Raw genomic sequence first — 21,823 nt, forward strand, 5'->3', positions numbered from 1 at the left:
GCTCACAGAGTGAGTATTCTCTAGTGAATTGGAATACAGTTTGATACAGTTGATAGGGTGTCTGGCTACTAATCAGAAATTAATTGAGTAAACTAATTGATTAAGATTTTTTTCAACCACATTGTTAAATAGCTTGTAAAATGCCACAGAATATATTTCAAATACTGCAGCTGACAAATCACATACTCAGATGAGCTGTTAGATGAAATTACTAAAATTCTGTAAGAAAGAGTGCATCCTGTTCAAAGGAATATTTTCCATTTTGAAAGGAGATGGAAAAGGAGACATGAATTAAGGCAAATTCGTGTTATTTTCAGCAGATTGACTCTTATGGGAAAATATCTATCATCGTTGCTCATCACTATTCAGCTAACTGGTTTCCATGGATTGTCATCAGCAGATGAATGAAGTTTCAGAGCACATGAAAAATAAATGTATCATTCTTCAGTACTTATCTGAGAAACACACCTATATTCTGTAGAAAGAAGACACCAGACAACTCTGCTTCCCATAATGTACCAGCCTCTACAACACTTGAGAACAGGTCAAGCCCTTGCATTTATTACCCTCCTTAAGACACTGTAAGAATTTCTGAAGTACTGCAGGAGCCAGCAGTAAGCATCAGGGGAGCTCAGCACTGCCAGACCATCACAGAAAACCAGCCAGCCCGACTCTGATGTCAGTCTCCTTGGAAAAAATCCAGTGGAAGACAATGGAGTTGTGTTGGACATGCAGTGCTATAATTGTGATCTGAATCTCTCCTACAGAATTTAAGGGTATCTGTTTAAATGAGATTTCAGACCTTTTTACAGGACTGACTGTTGGCTGCAAATGCAAAACTGTTTTACTGCAACAAGTGTTAATATTTATTTCAGAATCTGATAGATATTTGAAACTTTGGCACACAATTGCCTTTATTCAATGACAAGATATATTTCCTAGGGTATTTTAATTAGTTATAGACATGCATAAGCTGAACTTGACCATCTGATATAATAACTGTATTAAAAAAAACCATTGTTGGAGCATTATTTAATATTATCCTTTCAGAACAAATTTCTCTCTTGAAATTTTTTCTGTAAATGAATTAAACTTTAAAATGAATTAAAAGTCAGATTTTGTGAAATGAAATAATTAAATGTGCACAGAAAAGGCAAATCAGAAGGTGAAACCCAATTACTCAAATGTATATTTTTTTATAGGACTAATTCTATTTATGCAGTCTCTGTTCTATAGAATCTCTACTCCTTTTTAACAAAGCCATACATGAGTTGAACACAGATTTATTTGTCACATGCATAAGACAGAAAATGTCTGTACTATTTGCTGAAATGTGTCAGTATACAGTTACTGAAGCATAACAGTGAACAGCTTGAGGTTCATCTACTTCTGTCTCAAAAGCATGTTGAAAATTAAGTCAGCATAGTTTGACAGCAATGTTATCTTTACATTTGAAATTAATTAGATAAACATGAACAAATTCTAGCAGTTTAAATCAGTTAAATATACAAATGTATAAAATAAGCTTATTACTTCAATGTATTATGACAAACTTGTTATTTTCATTCTTGTACTAGATGAAATACAAAGTTGCACTTAGCAGTCATCATATGACTTTTTGTACTTCAGGATCGCAAAATCTTCAGCAATTTGAGAACAAAATAACACTTGGGCACTGCAATAGTTACAGTTAGGATCAACATATAGAAGAGAGCAAAATTATCTTTGGAAAACATTTGGCATAATTTGGCTGGTACTTCTGAGCAGTAACAAAAGCTACAATAAAACTTAATTTGAACTGAATTGAGACACAAAACATGAAAAGATAGTAATGCAGAATGTACTTGGATTTATGCCTGTGGGTTCTTTCAAAACTATGCCAATATTCATGGATACCCAAGTTTGAGAAAAGCCTTTTGCAAATGTGCTCTAAAATCAGAGGTTCTGAGGTCTCAAGAATCAATAATGTGGCCCATTCAGTCATGTGAATGCCGAATGTTTCTGTTTCTAATTTATTTGTATTTTTATTCTCAACAAAGTTTGTTTGAAGCTCTTCTCTGTAGAATTGTTTGCATGTATTCCCCTTTCTATGTGGTGGTTGTAGCATGTGACTCAATTATATTTCTGAATTGCCTTTTCAGCTCAATGTATTCTTAGATGCAAATATCCCGTTCTATGGCCATTGTTCTTCTGTGAAATGAGAAAGCTTGAACTTATATTCTGGTGTCAGAATATGAGAGAAAAACTAATATTTCTGATGTAGAAATAAAAGAAATATATCTCATTTAAATTGTTTCCTTCCTTTCCTCCATCATTATTTTAGTCTAGTTTTAACTTTAAATTTTTGTTCTGTGTCAAATGAATACAAATCCAAAATTTTCAACAAGTTCACTTTCAAAACATAGCTGTGGTTCTATATGCCATGTTTTCAGTATAGTTCAGCAGCTAGAAGTAACATCATTCCCATTTTAACTTTCCAGTTGAAGCACTGGTGCGAGAGAACTAAAACATCCCCTTCTGTCTAAAAGACAAGCTACTGGGTTTCTGTGGCCTGTCCATTATGGACACTTTCTTCCTCCTGTATGAAGTTGTCATACATGCTACATGTCCTAATTAGGAGCAACGATCTTGGGCAGTAAGTTCAAAACAGAGCATTGTCATTTGTGAGGGGATAATGTAGGCAGGACTACTTTCCTCCAAAATCCTAACAAGGCTCCAAACCTCATTGATTTTTCTTGCCTGGAGACTAGAGTACCATAGGAAATAAATCTTAAGTATTAATGTAGTTGAACTATCCTTAAGCTCTCCTGCAAACCCTCTGCAAAATAAACCTCCCTCTCAATTGCATATACCTCTAAGAAATGTCTTAAAAGGTTCTCTACCCAATGTGCACGTACATTGAACGAACAGATGGAGAGCACTGCTAAGACATAAAATGCATCATACACTGTAAAAAGACTATCCCCTGAGAAGCTGCCAGCCTAATTTAATTCCATATATACCTCCCTGTTCCTTCCTTCTCTCCAATGTTTCAGAGAAAACACAAGACTTCTCTGCCTTTTTATCCTTCAGGTTTTCAAAGCTATTGGAAACACCATCAAAACTTTAGCCTTGTTAAGCACTACTAAAGCAGCATGTTAGGCTTACACTAGTTTGCTCAAAAAGTGCAATAATTCAGTAAATACATCCATTTTTAATCACTTTTATCAACAGTATTAAAATTATTCAGAATTATTAAATGAGCAGGAGGAGTTTATAGCCGTTTCCTTGACCTGCCCATTACGGTTTTTTCCTCTCATGTAACACAGTCAGGAAACAAGAAACTCTCAAAAAACACTAATCGTCATTTTATCAGGAAAATTTATCTAGTATCTCTTCCCTAGTCTTGCTAGTAATAAATGAAGATATTTTAGTCTGGTCTTCTCAGAGACATTTGCCTTTTTGCATTTCACTAAGATCTTCTATTTCCCACATATATTGCCCTATTTAGTCCCAATGCTTCAAACTCTGCTGATCTTAAATGCCTCCTGGTAAACAGAAACAGCAGTTTTACTTAGTCTCTATTCAATTTCTGCTAAATCTCATGAAGTGTTTCACTGTGATATTTCCATATTAGTCATGTAACTTAGTTTTAAATGAGAAAAAAATTTCAAATATTTAAGAAGCAATTAGCTTATTGTTCTTAATGAATATATATAAATTATTTGCTTTTTAATAATTCTCTTCACCATATTTTATCTCAACCCACATTCTTATTTTGGAAAGTTGTAATACTAATATAGTTTTTCTGATGTTTATTTATCCAGATCTGAGCAGTTTAAGCCCAGCTGATTTTCTATTTGTATTTAATCGATTAACAGAGAAATGACATTCCAGCTGAGCATTTGATGCTCAGTAAGATCTTTTTTTTGGATGGCAATTTTGTTTGGTAATATTTGAACTGTCTGAAATTTTAAATTCGTGTACACTAAAGTAGACAGTAAGTCAGATTCTGAGTTAAAACCTTAAAATACTTCAGGTGACTAAGTACACCACAGGTTTCTATCAGTTCCTGTAGAAAAGAAAAAAAATAAATCTTGGAATACACACGAAAGAAAAGTAGAGTGAAATGCTTTTACAAATCTAGGATAGCTGCAAAGTTAATTCTATTACCTTGGGACAAATCAACCTTTCACAGATATAAATGTGAAATTACTCCAACTTTCACATTCAAGTACTTGTTTTACTGGTATGTTACATGGGCAGACTCATAAAATTTTTTATTTCTATTGTTTCATGCTGTAAGCAGCAAATGCTCCATTAGATAATTTCAGGTTTGCTAAAAACACCTAATTTCTTTCCTGTATTATTAATGTTACCATAATTTTGTGTATGTTGCCACACCAGGACTTTAAATGAGTTTTACGCCCTTGTTACTAGTTGTTAATACTTCAATTTTCTGTTGCCCTGTGCTTTAGTGGAATGAAAGTTAGAAATACACTAAAATAAACTAAAACTTTCCATCTGTTTGACTTTTTCACACTGCACCAGAGCTTTTTGGACAATTGTTATCCTGAAAACTACCCAAGTCAGGCAGACATATGATGGAGAATATGCTGTATTATAATTACTACAGAATTGTTTGCAATTTAAATATAAGAAATGGCTTATTATAGTGATCATGTCAAATGTAGTGGTGTCCAAAAATAAAATCCATATTTGGAGTCAGTTTGTCTGGTACAAATATGATTTTAACTTTCTAAAAGTGATGGCTTCCATATGATTCTGGGGATGATCAAAATAAGAGGGATGGGAAATAATTGGCTGGAACAGAGGTTTTCCTTTCTTCTTGATAGAAAATGTTTTAGCAGATGCCTCTTAGAAGGAACTATTCCAGCACTCTGGAAATGAAGCACATGAAGCTCACTATTTTAACTGCCAGAAATAAACATTTTAAAAGAAAAAGCTCTATTTTGACTGGTATTAGGGGACTGATCTTTAAATGCTCACTGCAAGTTACTTTTCTTAAAGTTAGAAGTATATGTAGAAAAATAATTCATACTGTTTTAGCTATTACTTGACAATGCAGAATTTTGGAGGTTGCCCTGCTCTTGGGCTAAATAATTTCTAGAGGGAGAAGAACTCTGAAACTTCTCTTTGTGAAATGGAACTTCCTTCAATGGAACATGGGAATCACATTTAACTTGAAAGTTTCCTTGGCATAATGCCATAGCTATTGCCAGCGAGCCAGGAGAAGACTGTGGCCAGTGGAAAATGGAAAAGATTTTTCTCATCAAGTTGAACAGGAGTCCTGACAATAAAGCCAAAATAATAGTGTGTTTGGCTTCTGAGTATCTAGAAGATGGATGTGCTCCCAATAATTAGGTGTACTTGTGCAAGGACTAATGCACAGCTCTAACTGCACAGTATTTTTTTATGACAATTTATGGATTAGCATCACTAAACCGACTAATTTAACTCACTCGTGTCAAAGATGGAAAAGTTTTTTGGGACAGTAGATGACTTCTTCTCAGATCTTGTTACTTCCTGCCATATCAGACATCAAATAAGTTTAATTATATTGCCAGTTTTTATCCTAGAGCAAAGCTGGAAGAAGAAACAATGGTGAGTATTTCAGCAAAATGTTGATCATGCATGAGATATTTTGATTAAAAATAGGAATTATTAAAAATGGGGTTTTGTCCTCTAGTAGAATAAATAATCTCATGAGTATTCTTTAAATGCTCTCAGGTAAGTAAATTATGATGAATAACACTGAAAAGAGGTGTATTTCATAGTAGACAGCTATAATTTTTTGAAGACAAATACTCATAAAGAATTAATATTAAACAGGATTGACATAGTCAGCTTTCCTAACTATCTTAACAAAAGTTCTCATGCTTCTTATTATCTTCAACAGATTTTTCCCAGTGAAATCAAACCCAGACTGTTTCATACTAAGCACTTCAGCTTCAATTAAACTGGTATTTTTAAATTAAATGTTATTTTGTTAAAAAAAAAAACCACACAAAAAAAATTTTGTTGATTGTAACTGAAACATAAACTATGCATAAAGCAAACTGTGCTGTTCTATCTTTTTTCCTGACAGTGAGATTTGAGTGATACAAAATATTTTAACTAGTTTTTCAACATAATCCCTTAGGGAGCTGTGACAAAAGACCTAAGATCATCAGTTCAAACAATCACAGCACTAATGATGGTAAAACTGATGATGATGCAAGATGAGCAGCAGACTAACTCCTCCAATTCATATTTCTTTCTTTACAGGGCAGATTACATCCATGTGGATGATCAACATCCTCCTTGACTGATTTTTGAAAATTGAACAGTGTTAAGAAAGCTAAAAGGTCTTTTGATGTATTTTTGTGGCTGTCACAACTAAAGTTAGCATAAGGCAAAGTAGGGAATCATGCCAGGGGATGGAAAAAAACACTGGAATGAAAAGAACATGAAAAAAAAATGATTAGTATCTCTAAATACGCAGATATCAGGAGGCTAGTCCAGGAGGCTGAAAAGATATTCAGAAGTATACATTGCCTTTCTCTTTGCTTCTAGCCCCACCTGGTACAGGTTTTTCTAAAATTACTTATTCTATCATCTCTACATCTGCAAAGTGATGTGTGATTGTGGCACAGTGCCCCCAAGATATGGAAAGTACCTTCCCTTAAAGTACAAAAAAGTTTAGACAAAAATAATTTTAAGCTATGCTCAATTTCATGTAAAAGCATTGGTGTGACGGTGTTCACAGGGGTCTTAGAATGAGGGAAGAGACGAGGATCTGACTCCATGTTTCAGAAGGCTTGATTTATTATTTTATGATACATATTCTATTAAACTATACTAAAAGAATAGGAGAAAGGATTTCATCAGAAGGCTAGCTAAGAATAAAATAGCAAAGAATGATAACAAAAGCTTCTGTGTCGGACAGAGAGTCTAAGCCAGCTGACTGTGATTGGCCATTAATTAGAAACAGCCACATGAGACCAATCACAGACACACCTGTTGCATTCCACAGCAGCAGATAATCAATGTTTACATTTTGTTCTTGAGGCCTCTCAGCTTCTCAGGAAGAAAAATCCTAAGGAAAGGATTTTTCAGAAAATATCATGCCTACAGATTGGAAACTCAGGCATTGTTCAGCTGAGATATGTGTGTCATACAGATTAATAAATTATATATATAGTCTGTATAGTAGTGATTGATTTTTAAATAATGCTTTTAGCTTCATTAATTACTATTCTATGTCATAAAATAAATTTTAAAAACTAAACTCACTAATAATTGTAAGCTTTATTTAATACGCCCACAGCTCTTAAGAAAATAGTAAGTACTTCATAATTAGGGATATATTAGAATCCAATTGCAGTGCTTATATCGTATAAAAGCATCCTAAAAAAATTTTAAATGAGCAAACATAGGTTATTCCTCATTATAGCTGGATATAACAAAATAAGAAGTTAAGTGTCTTAAAACATCTCTCAACATAATATTGAAATATATTTCAAAATATGGCAGAAATAAACCCTCTAATTATACACAGGAAATATGTCTGAGATTTTTCTCAATGGTTACTTCATTGATATGTAAAATGCAGTAAATTACTACATTTTAATCAATAGAACACATTGATATTAGTGGAGGAAATCAAAGACAACAAGTTAACACAGCTGAATTCCTGGAAGAGGTATGGTGACACTCCAGAAAAAAAATTTGAATTTTAGATTCTGCAGTGATGAGGTCTGGAACAGGCATTGGGGAATATGTTTTTGTGTCTTCTAAGGGGGCTTGCCTTCACTGGAATTGGTGAATTCCACTGAAATTTCATGGGTGGAAGTAAAACAAAAATTAAAAGAAAGAGAAAAAAAGTAGAAAGTACCCAAACCCATTCCTGCTTCCTCCAAATCTAACTCCAAATTTGGGTTATTTGGAGTGAACTGAAAAGTCAATAATATCATAGCTGAAGAAATTTGTAATCAAAGGATAGCAAAACTTCACCTTTCTGTCAGCTACAAATAAGAATTTTTCCAGGAAAGAGACTTATCTGAGAAAACGGATGTCGAGGCAGAGCTCTCAAAATGGTGGTAAAGTCAATGGAGATTTATGAATTTATCAGCAAACAGAGCTAAGCTTATCATGGCTCTTGGAATGGCTACAAGAATTTTTGAGCAAGGAGAGCCATTTGTACCTACTGATTTTGGCATTACTGAGCAGGGTGTGAGGCTTTTTCATGCCAGCTGAAAGTCCTATTGCAGAGTCACCCAAAGAGAGCAAGACACTAATTTGGTTCACTTTCCAGCATTGCATTTAACAATTTCTGCAAATATGCCTTTTTCTAGTATTAATAACTTTCACTTTCTTTCTCCCTACACGACCAGCTGTTTACAGTACAAAAAGAAGCTTGCTGAGGCAGGGGGATGTGGACTTTGTTTTATACAAATGTGGTCTTGCTTACTTCAGAGAAAATTCAGTAAAAATTACATCACATAACTTAGTGGCAGCATGTAGAAACTTGCTAGAACTGTGAGAGTACTGGAAGGCCACAGAGTAATGCATATGGCTAAGAAATTTCATCAATCTTTTTTTGAGAGAGTTCAGTAACAAAGAACAGAAACTAGCTTAGCATGAAGAACATATAAATAATACTAGAATTATTTCCCTAACTTTTTGCATGCTTTGCTTATTATACCTATTTCAGAGATTCAACAAAATGGCTATTTGATTTGTTTTAATTCCAAAGAAGTGAAACGTGGTGTAACTAGAGCATGAATATTAGTAAACACACAGATTTCAATACAATTTCACTATTAACCAGTCACAAAGTTTTTCATCCTCTTAGAAGAGACAACATTCAAATTGTTGAGTGAGCACAGCAGAGAATATAAAAATACTTTATTTTCATCAATCTGTAGGTTATCATTACAATGAAGGGACAAGAAACAGAGAAAGGTCTCCATCAGTTCCATAAAAAAGGGATCAAAAATTATGGAAAGAAAGATCTGGGAGTTACATCAGAAATCCCATTGCAGTTAAAATAAAGCTGTAAATGTAAGTGTTGATTTATGTGACTTTTCAGCTTGTCCTGGCTGTAACCAACTCTTCTTCTATCATTCCCCAGCATCTTTATGGTAGATGGAAAGAAAAGAAGGCATTTTTTACAGGTTTCTGGTTATAAACTTAGTTACAATTTTGTGTTTGAAAAACTTTGCTCAAAATATTGTGTTGTATTGCACTAAATAGTTTATTTAGTTGTTTTGCAGCGGGTTATTCATGAATTGCTAACAGCTGAGGATGACAGCACCCTTGACTGTGCAGGTGTAGGTACATAACTCATGTGAAGCCACTCAAAGTGCTGCACTAGTCACGAATCACTTTGTTGTTGCTTATATGAGCAACAACAAGTGATGCAGAGTCCCCAGGCAGGTGCAAAGGAGAGCTGCTTTATTGCAAAGACCAGGCCTTTTTAAACATTTAGCCCATTATCAGTTACATTCCATTTAAGTATAACAAATATAATTCAACCAAACACCATAGACCATGTAATGGTGTGAGCATGTAATGGTTAAATAACTTGTTTTTCTACCCCCAATTCAGCTGAGTCACTTTGCCATAGTCCTTTAGTGCTTAGTCAAAGTAGCAGGCCTAAGCCATGATTTTACAAGGGTAACAAGGTCCTTATTTTATAAGGTTTTACTTATATGCAACAGTTGCTGATACAGATTTTGAATACTCAAAAAGCCCTGATCTTCCTTCATCTTGGCCCTTCAGAGAGACCAATTTGTGAATAAGACTTCAGGCAGAAGTGACTAGCCAGCTGTGCTGAGGTAAGTATACTTGTCTGCCACATTTGAAGTGCAGATGCAGGAAAATATAACTTTTTCACAATCTGTTTCTTTGCCTAGGCTTTGAGGTATCATATATCATCCTCTGATGTTGTGGAAAGCACAGAACTGTTAGGACAATTTCATTTTACCGAATGGTGAGCTGAAAGATGGTAAAAGCAACACGAAGCCCCCGTCAAACCCACCCTATGCTGTGGCAATTAATCTGGGAGATGTGGTGCAGAAATGTAATTTTTCCAGTGAAAAATGGAGAAGCAGTGGCCTGCAGCTGCCACACTGGCCTTAACAAGAGTCCTGGGTAGGAGAGTAACTTGTCACACTTATCTTAACTTTGATAAAACCTCTCAGTTCACTTGGGAAAGGTGCATAGCAGAGGAATGACTGCAGCCATAAAGAGCACGTGTGAATGTTTTCCCTCTGCCTACCAGAATGCTGGGAGGTGCTGTGTTAGAGTGAGTGCCTGATAAGGGCAGTTTGGTGGTGTCGCTCTTTTGTCTTTCCGCAGCGCATTCCCAAGACTTCCTTTAAATTTTCCCATAGTAAATAAATAAATACTGGAGTGTGTGTAATAAAGATGGATTGTGCTGGAAAAAGCAGTGGTCTCTGTTTTTTTCCCAAGCTGCTGCAAAAAATATGCAAAAATCTGCAGTTTCATAAGTATTTTCAAATTTTCTTAAATGAAGAGCAGCTGAGAACTCATGTGTTTTGCCTGAAAAAGAGCCACTTTCTAAATACACAAATATATTCTGCCCAAATACCTTTGATCCTTCTATATAACTATTCTGCACAAATAAACTGCCATTTGCTCAGGTTTACCATGTAAAATATTATGACCTCATAAAAGTCAAATATGATGCTCTTCAATGAACCTTCCCAAAGAAAGCAATAGTGTGATAATCAGATATCTCTTGTGCAAGACAACACAAGTTTAAAAATAAAATCTAAACACGTTTAGAATATTTTCATAATTTAAGAGCTTCTTCCCCCAATGACTTTAACACTGTGATAGTTGCAGAATCAGAGGGTGATGGTGAAAAGTAGTTAGTCTTGCTTTTTGGGTTTCTTTTCTTTTGAACACATTTTCCATGACAATGGTAAGCATATTCTTCAAAGGTACATTTTTCAAGGTCTGGAGAGGCCATCTAATTCCTCTGTGACTATCTGCTCATTCACTGACCATACTGTTAGTGTTCAACACTGATTATAGTCACAGAAAGCTTCTTGTTACAGTCTTAAGGCATTAGGACTAAACAAATCCAACACTTTAAATCCCTGCAATACTAATTTAGCTGTTCTCAGAAGATTTTAATCTCATTCTGAGCTACAGAAACACACTATTGACAAGTGAGAGACAATCTCAGTCATACAACCTTGATACAGCTAATTATTCTGCTGTCTTATCATAGGATATTGGCACATAAACTCATCACAACTACTATTCTGTGCAGAAAAATATAAGACAAATAAAATCAGTGTTATGTAACAAGCAAAGATAAGACATGTCACAAACATGGCCTTTCACAAATGATTATGTATTCAGCTCAAGGGATTCACAGTAACCTGTAAAATCTGAAACAAATTTCATAATTTTGAAAAGATTAATATGGGGTGATTACTGAAGTGGGGAAAAACAGGGAAGGCAAGGAAGTAGTGTAAAAGTACATACTATTATTCCTAAAGGGTAAATTGAAAAGTGTGTTTACATTTCAATCTAATAAATAAATTACTTAACTTTGGAAAGCAACTGTAAAGTCACTGTGCAAACAACAAAATAAACACAAGTAGTTCACTTAAGTCAATAAGACAGGGATCATCTGTATTATGAACAATTGCAGTAGGCAAATTTTAAACAAATTGAGCATTGAAAATTCAAAATTTCAGGTGACCTGTCACATTAATGAGCCAGTGTAAGCTCCAAAAAAAGAATGTACATGGAGATTGTTACTGTCTGTCTAAGCCAGAGAGTAGGGAACTAGGAAAGAAGTTTATGCTGGACTAGTCAGAGGCAAACATTTCCAACTGAGAGATACAAAATATTCAATATGTAAAAAAATGTGTCTGACCCTGAATTCAAGTGGTTAAAATTCTAAGACAATGGTGCTAACTGCTTGACTTAAAGTAAATAAATTAACTTCTAGGGAGGAGTGAAAGTTGGATTAATTGTTCTAATTTACATCAGTTAACTACTGTTTGGACAAGAAAGTGTTATTTTACATTTTACAGTGATGTGTCACTGCTCTAGAAACAAGGGTTTTGAATGACTATTGCAAATCAAATTCCAGCTAGTTTCTTGAGAGCCTGAACAATTCTAGACCATAATGATAATTTAAGAGGACATGCATTAGAGATTAAAGGTCCAGAAAGATAGCAGTAGCCTATAAGATGACAATCATTTTTCAGAAGCAAGTTTTGTCACCCTCTTCCCCTCACCATTATTTCTGGATCAGTATCAGAAGAAACTCAAAATTGAAGTCTTGGTGTCTTTTGCCACAGGTCTGCTTGCTCCTGAAGCATCCACCTTTCTTGCAATAAGAGCAGTAATAAATAAGAAAACAAACTGTCACATTTTTCTCAAATTTTATATATGGTTGATTTGTATGCAAGTTTTATGCAGTCTGAGCCCCTTGCACTATATATTTTTATGAAAAAGCAAAACACTGCTAATACCAAAATTGTATATGATTCACAACTCTATATTAACCATATTAACAATATATATGTGAATCACAAGTATGTGAGTGAAATGTCCAGGTAGTGACAGAAGGATGGACATCAGAGTCTTCAATTTGAACACATTTTAATAGCTACTACTAAATAAATTCTATGTCTTCTGCAACTCCTTTATTATCCATTTCTGAGAGGGGTTCCTCAAGAGTGTGATGACTCAGTATCCCTTGCTTTTTAACAATTTTATTTTTGTGGTCCAGTAATGCTTGGTGTGAAGAGTTAATACTAATACAAATAAATACATATTTTCATCTCAAATAACTGATGGTAATCTTAAGAGACAATGCCCTGATGAGTAAAAGGGTGTGATGACTACCTTCCAGGAGGATAGCTACATCCAGTAAAGTGGTAAATGGAGATAAAGTGGGGGTAAACACGCCTGCAGCTCACCCATTGCTGCTGCCCCTACTACTGCATAGAAAGAGTGACTTTTTGGTTTTGTGGACGGGCTGAAAGGAGAGAAAAAAGTCAGTACAGGAGAGAAATGCATATGGAAAGAAGGATTCCTATACAATCAATCACATATTTGACACTATTTGGAGATTTTTTTTCAATGGAGTAAACTGAGACTTTGTCATAGAACTCAATACCAGAAACATCAGTCTTGAAAGTGCAGTAAATTCCTTTATAAGTGTCATCAAGAAAGGTCAGGAACATGCTGATGTTTCAGGAAAGCCTGGATCATTTGCTTCTGAGCTTGAACAGACGTAAACAGAAGCAGCTACAGCAAAGTTATTGTATAATTAGGCTTCATGCTGGTTTGAAAGTTGCCTGTTATAGATCTTCAAATAGTAGATAATGCCACAGTTTGAAGCTGTTCATTTGGATTTTCTGCTACTTTAATGAAAAAAATGAGTATTTTCAAGTTGTGTGGGTTGTGTCATATCATCATTTCTATGCCAGGCAACTGGAATACCTCTTCTGACTCCATCTTTTCTAATGATGAGACTTAAATATTTTTGTTTGCAAGACAAATACCTTCTGTCTCTACTATCTGAATTGCCAAATCTGTGGCAATTCTATGAGTTAGGAACCTGTCCCTATCACCTTTTTTAACTGGTGGTAAGGAACATCAGACTACCAAAGACAAGTAGATGATTGTTCCCTCACACAGCTGGGACTGATAGTTTAGCAAATTATTGAAATATCAAATTTATATGCTATTGAAGCTAGGTTTCAAAAAGACTAACCTAGGATTTGTGCTTAATAAAAACCATTCAGACAATGGAGTCTGCCTGAAATATAAAGCTGTAATTTCAGGTCTAAAGGAAGAAAACATGTATAGAGTATCAGTTCCCTGAGTCTCAATATACAGAATGCTGGTTTGTATCTTGTAGGTCTATTGATCAACAAGATTCTTGAGCCTGAGATCTCCAGGAAAAAATTTGTCACCTGCTTTTTCATCCTGTGATTTTCAAGGACTTTGAAAGCAATTCTAAAATCCAGAATTATTCCATAATCTCTCATTCTGAGAAGACTGAAGTGCTGAAAGAGGAGGGATACAGAGTTTGGAAATGTACTCACTTCAGTCAAAAGTAGAAAAAATTCCACTAGGCCATTGCAAATGCTAGATAAAATGTGCTAGATTTCACCAAGATTTACCAGATTAATTTAAATTTTTAATTTCTATGTAACAATATGGAAAATCAAAATTGCAATGGAAAATTAGGGAAAAGGCAAAATGAATTCCAGATCAGACACCTCTTTACTCTCAAAGAATAAAATGTTCTTTGTTTTTTTCTTTTCTTTCTTCCTCCTCCTTCGTACTTATGCAATGAAACCACATTCCTCAGCTTCTTCCTTTACCACTCCTCACTCAAAAACATCTTTTTCACCTTCATCAAAGGGAAGAACTTGTCCTAGACTGGAATAAAGAACAAGGGAGAAGTTTTATCAGATAAAGTTGGATGCAGATCTTATTCCTGCAGTTTCTGCCAGTGGGTAGTTGGCTTCAGCGCCACCCTCCTGTATGAAGGTAGGTACCTTCCCTCATTTTGTAAAATAGTGAAACAAATATGATTTTTAAAAAGTCTATGATTTGCTTATGGATTTTTTATATAAGTGTATCCTAATTCCCTGACTAGTTTTTCCTGCATTGCAGCCTTGTTTCCCTTCCTTCTCACAAGTTCTTCATTTATTTCCTATAACATGGAGAGATACTTTTTAATTTAAACCATGGAAATTTGTATGTTGATTCCCATGAGTTAATTTAGTCCTTTATATAATTTTCCTTCTCACACCTAATTTAACTTATATTTTATTTGAAAATATTTTGAGACACCCTTGACTGCACAGTGTCTACTGAGCAAAATTCACATATTTTTCAGGTAGCTGGCACCCTAGTCCTTTCAGAAGCAGAAGAAACTATTTGAGTGCATACTTTGCTGAAGAGCTGAGGGCAGGTTTTCTCTGAAAAACTTGATTAATAAGATTCCTATTTGGTTCTCTGTAGGACACAAGTTCTTGGTAGCTGTCAGAAGCAGGATAATACAGCTTGGATATTAGAATTCACACCTCTAATCATTATGGCAATAAGAATCATATATCTTCTGTCTTGCAAAGTGTAATTCTGACACATATTGATGTTTCAAGCTTAATGTCCTATATTGTTTAAAGCCAAATCTCTACCAACACTGTGAGTGAATCAAATCTGTAGCTTGTAGTATGCAGGGAACGCTTAAAGCTCTTCTGAAAGTTCTTGGCTGACAAATATTATTTATTGTGTTAGAGTCATAGACCTGACTGACTCACAGACATGCTTTTATTTGCATTATATATTTCTCATCCCTCTCATACTGAAATCCATTTTGAAGTGAAAGCTGTTTATTAATCTTAAAAGTTACTGAGGCTGTCATAAGCATGGATAAGATGAGAAGTGCTATTTTTTTAGCCCAAAGTTAGCAAAAGCCCAATACTCAGAGGCAGCTCAGGTTGTGGTTTTAGTCCAGCTTTCCCTTTTTCAGCTTTATTTGTGTATAAGTTTGTTGCTGCACTAAGTGCACCAGCACTGATGTGTACAAGTCATTCTCTGCACTGATACAGTCCTAGCTGTCTTTTTGGCTACATGAGTCCATCAAGGATGACAGCCCAGGTTCAGGTACAAGAAATCTATTTTCATTCATCATGTGGTTGAACTAGTTGCTCTTTGATTATTCTTGACCCTTTCAAAAGGCCATCTAACTTTTAAAAAATTAATTTGTCTTTGTACATGCTTGGGAAACATCCTGAGTTGGAGTCAGGATCTCCATGGGCCCCAAACACTAGTTTCAGAACTTACTGACCCTTTACTCTGTAACAGCTTGCAGAAAAAGTCAGCATAAAGGACTCATGAGTCAGTTCCTGGACTCCTGCAGTTTATAATCCAATGCTGAGGTAAAAAAGGGAATATTGATTTCCCTTTGGGCTAATATACTGGAATATAGGCAAAAGAAGTTCAGTACTGTCTGTGTATCAAGTCAGCCACCCCTGCTAAGGGAACAGCAGGTTCCAGCACAGAAACAAACAGGTAGCTTCTCCTTAGTGCAAGAAGCATAATACACATACACATCCAGAAATTATGTCATGTCAGATAGTTCATCCATTCCTTCTATGTGTGCAATTATATGTGTTTAACCATTAAGATGGGCAGATGTCTCTTTAGTCCAGGTGGTACTATCATGCCACCTAAGTTGCTGAGATGCACCTAATTTTCTTCCAGCTGGTGTCTTAGTGTAAACAGACTTGAACAATTTCAAGGACTTGCACAGACATATAGGAATAAAGGAAAATCAAGAATATAGACAAACAAACAAAACAGTTTGAATTCACATAAGTATTTCCATGACTTAAAATGCCTCTAATGGCTATATTTTTCATTATAAATACAAAATGTTGAAGCATATGATGTATGCAAACAAATCTGAATTATTTTTACATGAAAATATGCATGAAAGTGTTCTGTGAGACAATTAGTGAATGCAAGATCTTCAAGAAAAGCTCATCTGTTAATGCCAAGGTGCCATACAAGATTGTGTGAGAAATAAAATTTCAGTGTCTGGGGAACTTCATTCTGTAAAATCCACCAAATGCAAATCTTTGCTTAGACTTCTAGGCAATATTTATTTTAAAACTCATCCTATGCTGCAGTTTTTAATATATTAGAGTTCATGTCTCATAAGAACTACACACCTCTTCTAAAATGCGCTTTAAGAAATTTCAGTTTTTAAGATTCTTATCTTATTTGTGTTATGTCAGTGTCTTAGTTTGAGCTGGGAAAGAGTTAATTTTCTTCTCAGTAGCTGGGTCAAGTTTTGGATTCAGTGTGAGAATGATATTGATCACACACTGATGTTTGGCTGTTGCCAAGCAGTGCTCAGCCCAAGTCAGGGACTTTTCAGTGTCCCAGGCTCTGCCAGTGATGAAGTGCACAAGGAGCTGTGAGGGAGCATGGCCAGGACAGCTGACCTGAACTGGCCAGAGGGATATTCCACACCATGGAATATCATGCTCAGGATGTGGGGAAGTTCCCAGGACCTGCCAATGACAGCTCAGGATGGGCTGGGTATTGGACATCATCTGGTGAGTAATTTTACTAAGCATTGATTTTCTTCCTTGGGATTTATTCCTGTCTCTCTCTCTCCTTTTCATTACTATTATTATTACTATTATTATTGTTACTATTATTATTATTATATATTACTTTATTTCAATTATAGAACTGTTCTTATTTCAACCCACAGGTTTTTTGACTTTTTTTCTGATTCTCCTTTCCATCCCACCAGGAAGGAAGGGACTAAATGAGAAACCGTGGTATTTAGATTCCAGCTGGGGTTAAACTCATAAAATACAGGAGGATTAATTGACTTTATGGAAAACAGAACATGATTTTGTCATTCTATTTAAGTCTTTTTTCAGAAGAAGAAAGCATTAGTAAGCATTCAGCATGAACCACACTCTATGATTCCGATATTGTCTTACTTCCCTGCAGTGCTTTATTTTAAAGGATTTTTTCAATAAATATAGAATAAATATTCTATATTGGAACCATACACACACTTGCATGTGCATATAGGCGTCTATGCATTTCCATTATATAAAACACACACCAGTTTGTTTCATCACCACTGAGAAGCACTATAGGTATACTCACTCAGACTTGATAGTCTACTTGTGTAAGTCTGAAAGAAAATCTTGTAACTTATGTTAAGAGATCTTTAGCAAAATCATCATTATGAACAATCTCCTTTACTCTTTCCAGATCAGGCTGCATTAGCACAAAACAAGTGACTGCCTTTAGGTTACCATTGTGTATATGCCATAGAAATTAGAAGTATGATAGATTTATCTCACAGTCAAGTAGCTAAAACTTCTGCAGAAAAATTATACCTTGGAGAAGACTTTGAAAGACACTTTTCCCTCAGTTTGGTATATCATGCAGAAGCTCACACTAGTAAGTGTTATTCACTGAAAGTTCATACACTTAGTGAAACAGACTGCTTGGTTCAGGCAGATTAATCAGACTTATTACCCAGAATAGAATTATCCATAAATAATTCTTATAATAAGATAAGAAATGGTAATGCACAGCTGGTGCAGAGGCGTGCTCACAGTGGACCCAGTCCCTGCATGGGGCTGCCAGACCCAGTGTGATCACAGTGATAGAGCAGAACAGGACACACTGCTCTGCATCTTGCTGGTAAGGGGAACACATCTTCAATGTGGGTCTAAGGGGAATCTAAGAATTTATTGTTGTTCCTATTTTTGTTTTAATGATTTAGAAGTACAAGTTGTGTAACACTAACACTCCTAGTCCAAACTAAAATTCCTATTCCACAGAATAGCTGTGTTAATAATACAGGTAAATTTATTACACAAAACCACTGCTCTACTGAAACATATAGTGGCCTTCCTGATGACCCCCAGAATCCTAAGGGTGAAAATTTAATTTTCTGGGATTCTTAGGGCTTTACCACAGACAGCTCCCACTGCTGAAACTAAAACAGGTCAGGCAGTAGTTACTGGCTGCTAAACCAAGCTACAACCAGTTTGGTCCAAGACAAGTTCAGACTGGTTCTAAGGCTCTGCACTGCCTTTCCACAGTAATGAAACAAATTTACTGTCCAGCCCAAAGACTGTTCTATTTTCACAGAACAAGAATTCTACTTGTTAATTTGACTACCGATGCTACTGGCCAGGGAGATCATGAGCAATTCAAGGATGATTACAAGGCTCTGCAGGGTTAAGACAGGGAGCACAGAGAGTCAGACTGTGGTCTCCCCAACCCTGCCAGTCACTGGGAAAGAGATGGCAATGGGCACATCCTTCAATTTAACATCCATATATGTAGCTTTTGTTTTAGGCAGAGCCCTGTCTTTCAAGACTACATGACCCTCCAGAAACAAAGACAACCAATGTTCCCTTTACGCTGACCTCCAATATCAAGTTCTGTCCTCATGCCTCTCAGACCTTGAGTGTCAGGATGTGGGGGAAGGAAGCACTAACAGCAACAGAGGAATATCAAAGGTAGCAACCACTCAGTCAGTTTGACATTCTGAAGCTGACACTGGGAGGGATGCACCTGTGATTGATAAGGGATGTTTTAATGAGCCACCACTCCCTCTTATCTGCTCACAGGTCACAGTGATCAGGAAGTTCCCTATTGCTGTGGGGGGAACAAAAAAAAAAGTAATTTACATCTTAAAGAACCCAAGAGAGAAGATCAGGAACAAAAAGCCAATTAAACCTCAATTAGAAAAAGCAACATACAGGAAGGAAGACAGGAGAAGAACACTCATGGCTTTACCAAAAATTAAAAGAATCATTCACTTTTGTGAGGGTTAAAAATAACTCAAAATGTGAAAGGAGAGCATACCTCATGATAGGGAGGTGTCTACAATGGTAGAGGCTTGATGAGTCAAATGACCCCCTCACTGGGAATGTGGAGATTGATGCAGAGAAATGTTTGATACACTTTGCTGCTTGATGCACTTAGAAAAAGAGAGCACACAGCTGGGCACCTTCAGACTCCCTTTTAAAAGGCATTTTGCCTAGACAGTGATTTGTGCAATATAGCCCACCTCATTTTTGACAGTAATGCTGTTGTCATGGGGTTGTTACCTGCAGAAACACAGTAAATATTTTTAAATCCCAAGTAAGCCTAGTTTCCGAGTTGTCAGTCTCACTTTAGGAAGTCTCAGATGGGCAGCAGGATGGCAGGCTTAGGTGTCCCAAGACACAGCCTGTTTACAATCATTTAAATCCTTGCTACATCCCAGTGTCGGTGTCACAGTCTACCAAACAAAGAAATATGAGAGAGATTCAGCATCCTAGTGTTTTCAACAGCAGATTATCATGTCCTATTTGTTTTCTCAATAGCAAATTAAAGTGAGAGAAAATAAAAGTGATATTAGCCACACTGACTGAGCTGTTCAGTTCTTGTTTCTTCCTAGAAAGAAATCTGTGGATCTTGGTGAATAAAATTGCAGAGGAGGATTGATTGCAGTTTATGAGGGATAAGGCTGTCTGTAGGGAACACATCTATTTGTGTGTCCCCACCTCCCTGCTGCTGAGGTTGCCTTTGTTTTTCTATGAATGCTTAAACTTAAATGTTGCAGAAAGGTTTCTCCCATAATGTCATTAGTGAAGCCAGCGCAAGTCTGTGTTCTTATGACTCCCAGTCCTGTGCTTTAAACAAACTTAGATCTACTGTATCACTTTATAATCTGGTTTATAAACAATTTTATAGCTCTGAAAATGCCTAGCCCTAAGAATGATTTCTAAAAAGACAAATTGCATAATGATAGGGTACACATATAAATATTGTGTCCCTTGTTTAAATTTCACAAAACAAATACATTAAAGCAAGTTCTGGCAGGCAACCTAAGGCTTTGAACTATCTGAATTGTTTCAGTGTGGTTCTTTTTATAAGGAACACTTATTTCCTCAGATGACTGGAGAACATAGAAAAAGAATGTTAAGTATTTAACTTGCTAAGTTTAAAATAGCTCCAATCAGTGAGATATTTATTACCTCAAATATTTTCTGGAAGGAAAAAGAATAAGGCTAAAACTCGCTGCTGCACTTAGTAGATTTGAAAATAAATTATGGTGTGATAAGACCTTGCTACATTCACAATTTTGAAGGTGTCTGAGAAGGCATTCCTCTGTTTTTTCACTAAGGCTGCATTTTAATCAAACTGAGCCTGTAGTTCCCTTAAATAATATATATGCAAATATGTAGAAGTGTCACTTATCAGATCATTACATACATGGATTAAACTTTCCATTTTCTTCTAATTTTAGCCACTTTGCAAATAATCTTTCAGACTGTAAGATTCAAGAGGCAGTGTGGCTTTCGCATTTGGAGAGAACTACAGAACATTAATTAGTAAATTGTTGTATTTTATTCTGTATCAACCCTTTTCCCTGTGTAGGATTTCAATGGCAAAAAATTATAGTGCCTTGTGTATAAGTCCAGTATTTTTGTTTATTATTATTCTTGTTATTATGATTATTACCAAGGCATTAGCCATGGTCATTGCCAAAGAAAAGGTAATTAATCCATACTTCTGAAATTTTATAGGATAGAAAATAAGCGCATTATTAAGATAGAAAACACATTTTTACTTGATAATAAAAAAATAAATTTATATGGCAAGTTGTTTTTTTAAATAGGTTTTTTAAATTTCTTTTTTCCATGTTTTTGTTATCAGTGTCACTGAACAATGTCAAGCTGTTGGCTCAACAATAAAGCACGTGGAAGTCTAACTGGGATTTCTTACACCAAGTGCAAAATTGAATCTTTCAGCTAACTTATGCTGATCATGTCATGAGGTGGACTTGACCAGGAATTATCTTCTGAAGACACACAATACTAAGTTGCCATAAGGGAGAGAAAAGTACCTTTTGCTTTGAAGAATATTGTAGCAAAGGTGTTAAGAGACAGCGAGTCACTGAATCATGAATTGAAGTTTCTGATTTTATTTCTTTATTCTCTGTTAAAATGCTTGTAGCAGTTTCATTCCTCCCACAATTTGGATTCTAGGTCCAAATCTGAAAGGTTATTTTCAGAATTAAATTTCATAATTAAATTAATATGTTCTAGAAGACATGCTGAAATAGTTTTTGAATTGTCTAAAATCTTTGAATATTATGAATTGCCTATGAAAGAACACTAATACTCTGTGCTTAACATTTATGCTTTTAAGAGGGAAAAAAATAACTTTAAAAAAGGACATGGATTTGACATCCACAAAGCATAAAGAAGCAAATTAGCAATTT

This window comes from Melozone crissalis, unplaced genomic scaffold (assembly GCF_028551555.1).
Source record: "Melozone crissalis strain CALT ecotype California unplaced genomic scaffold, PUWL_Pcris_2 ptg000006l_1, whole genome shotgun sequence".
Taxonomy (NCBI): Eukaryota; Metazoa; Chordata; class Aves; order Passeriformes; family Passerellidae; genus Melozone; species Melozone crissalis.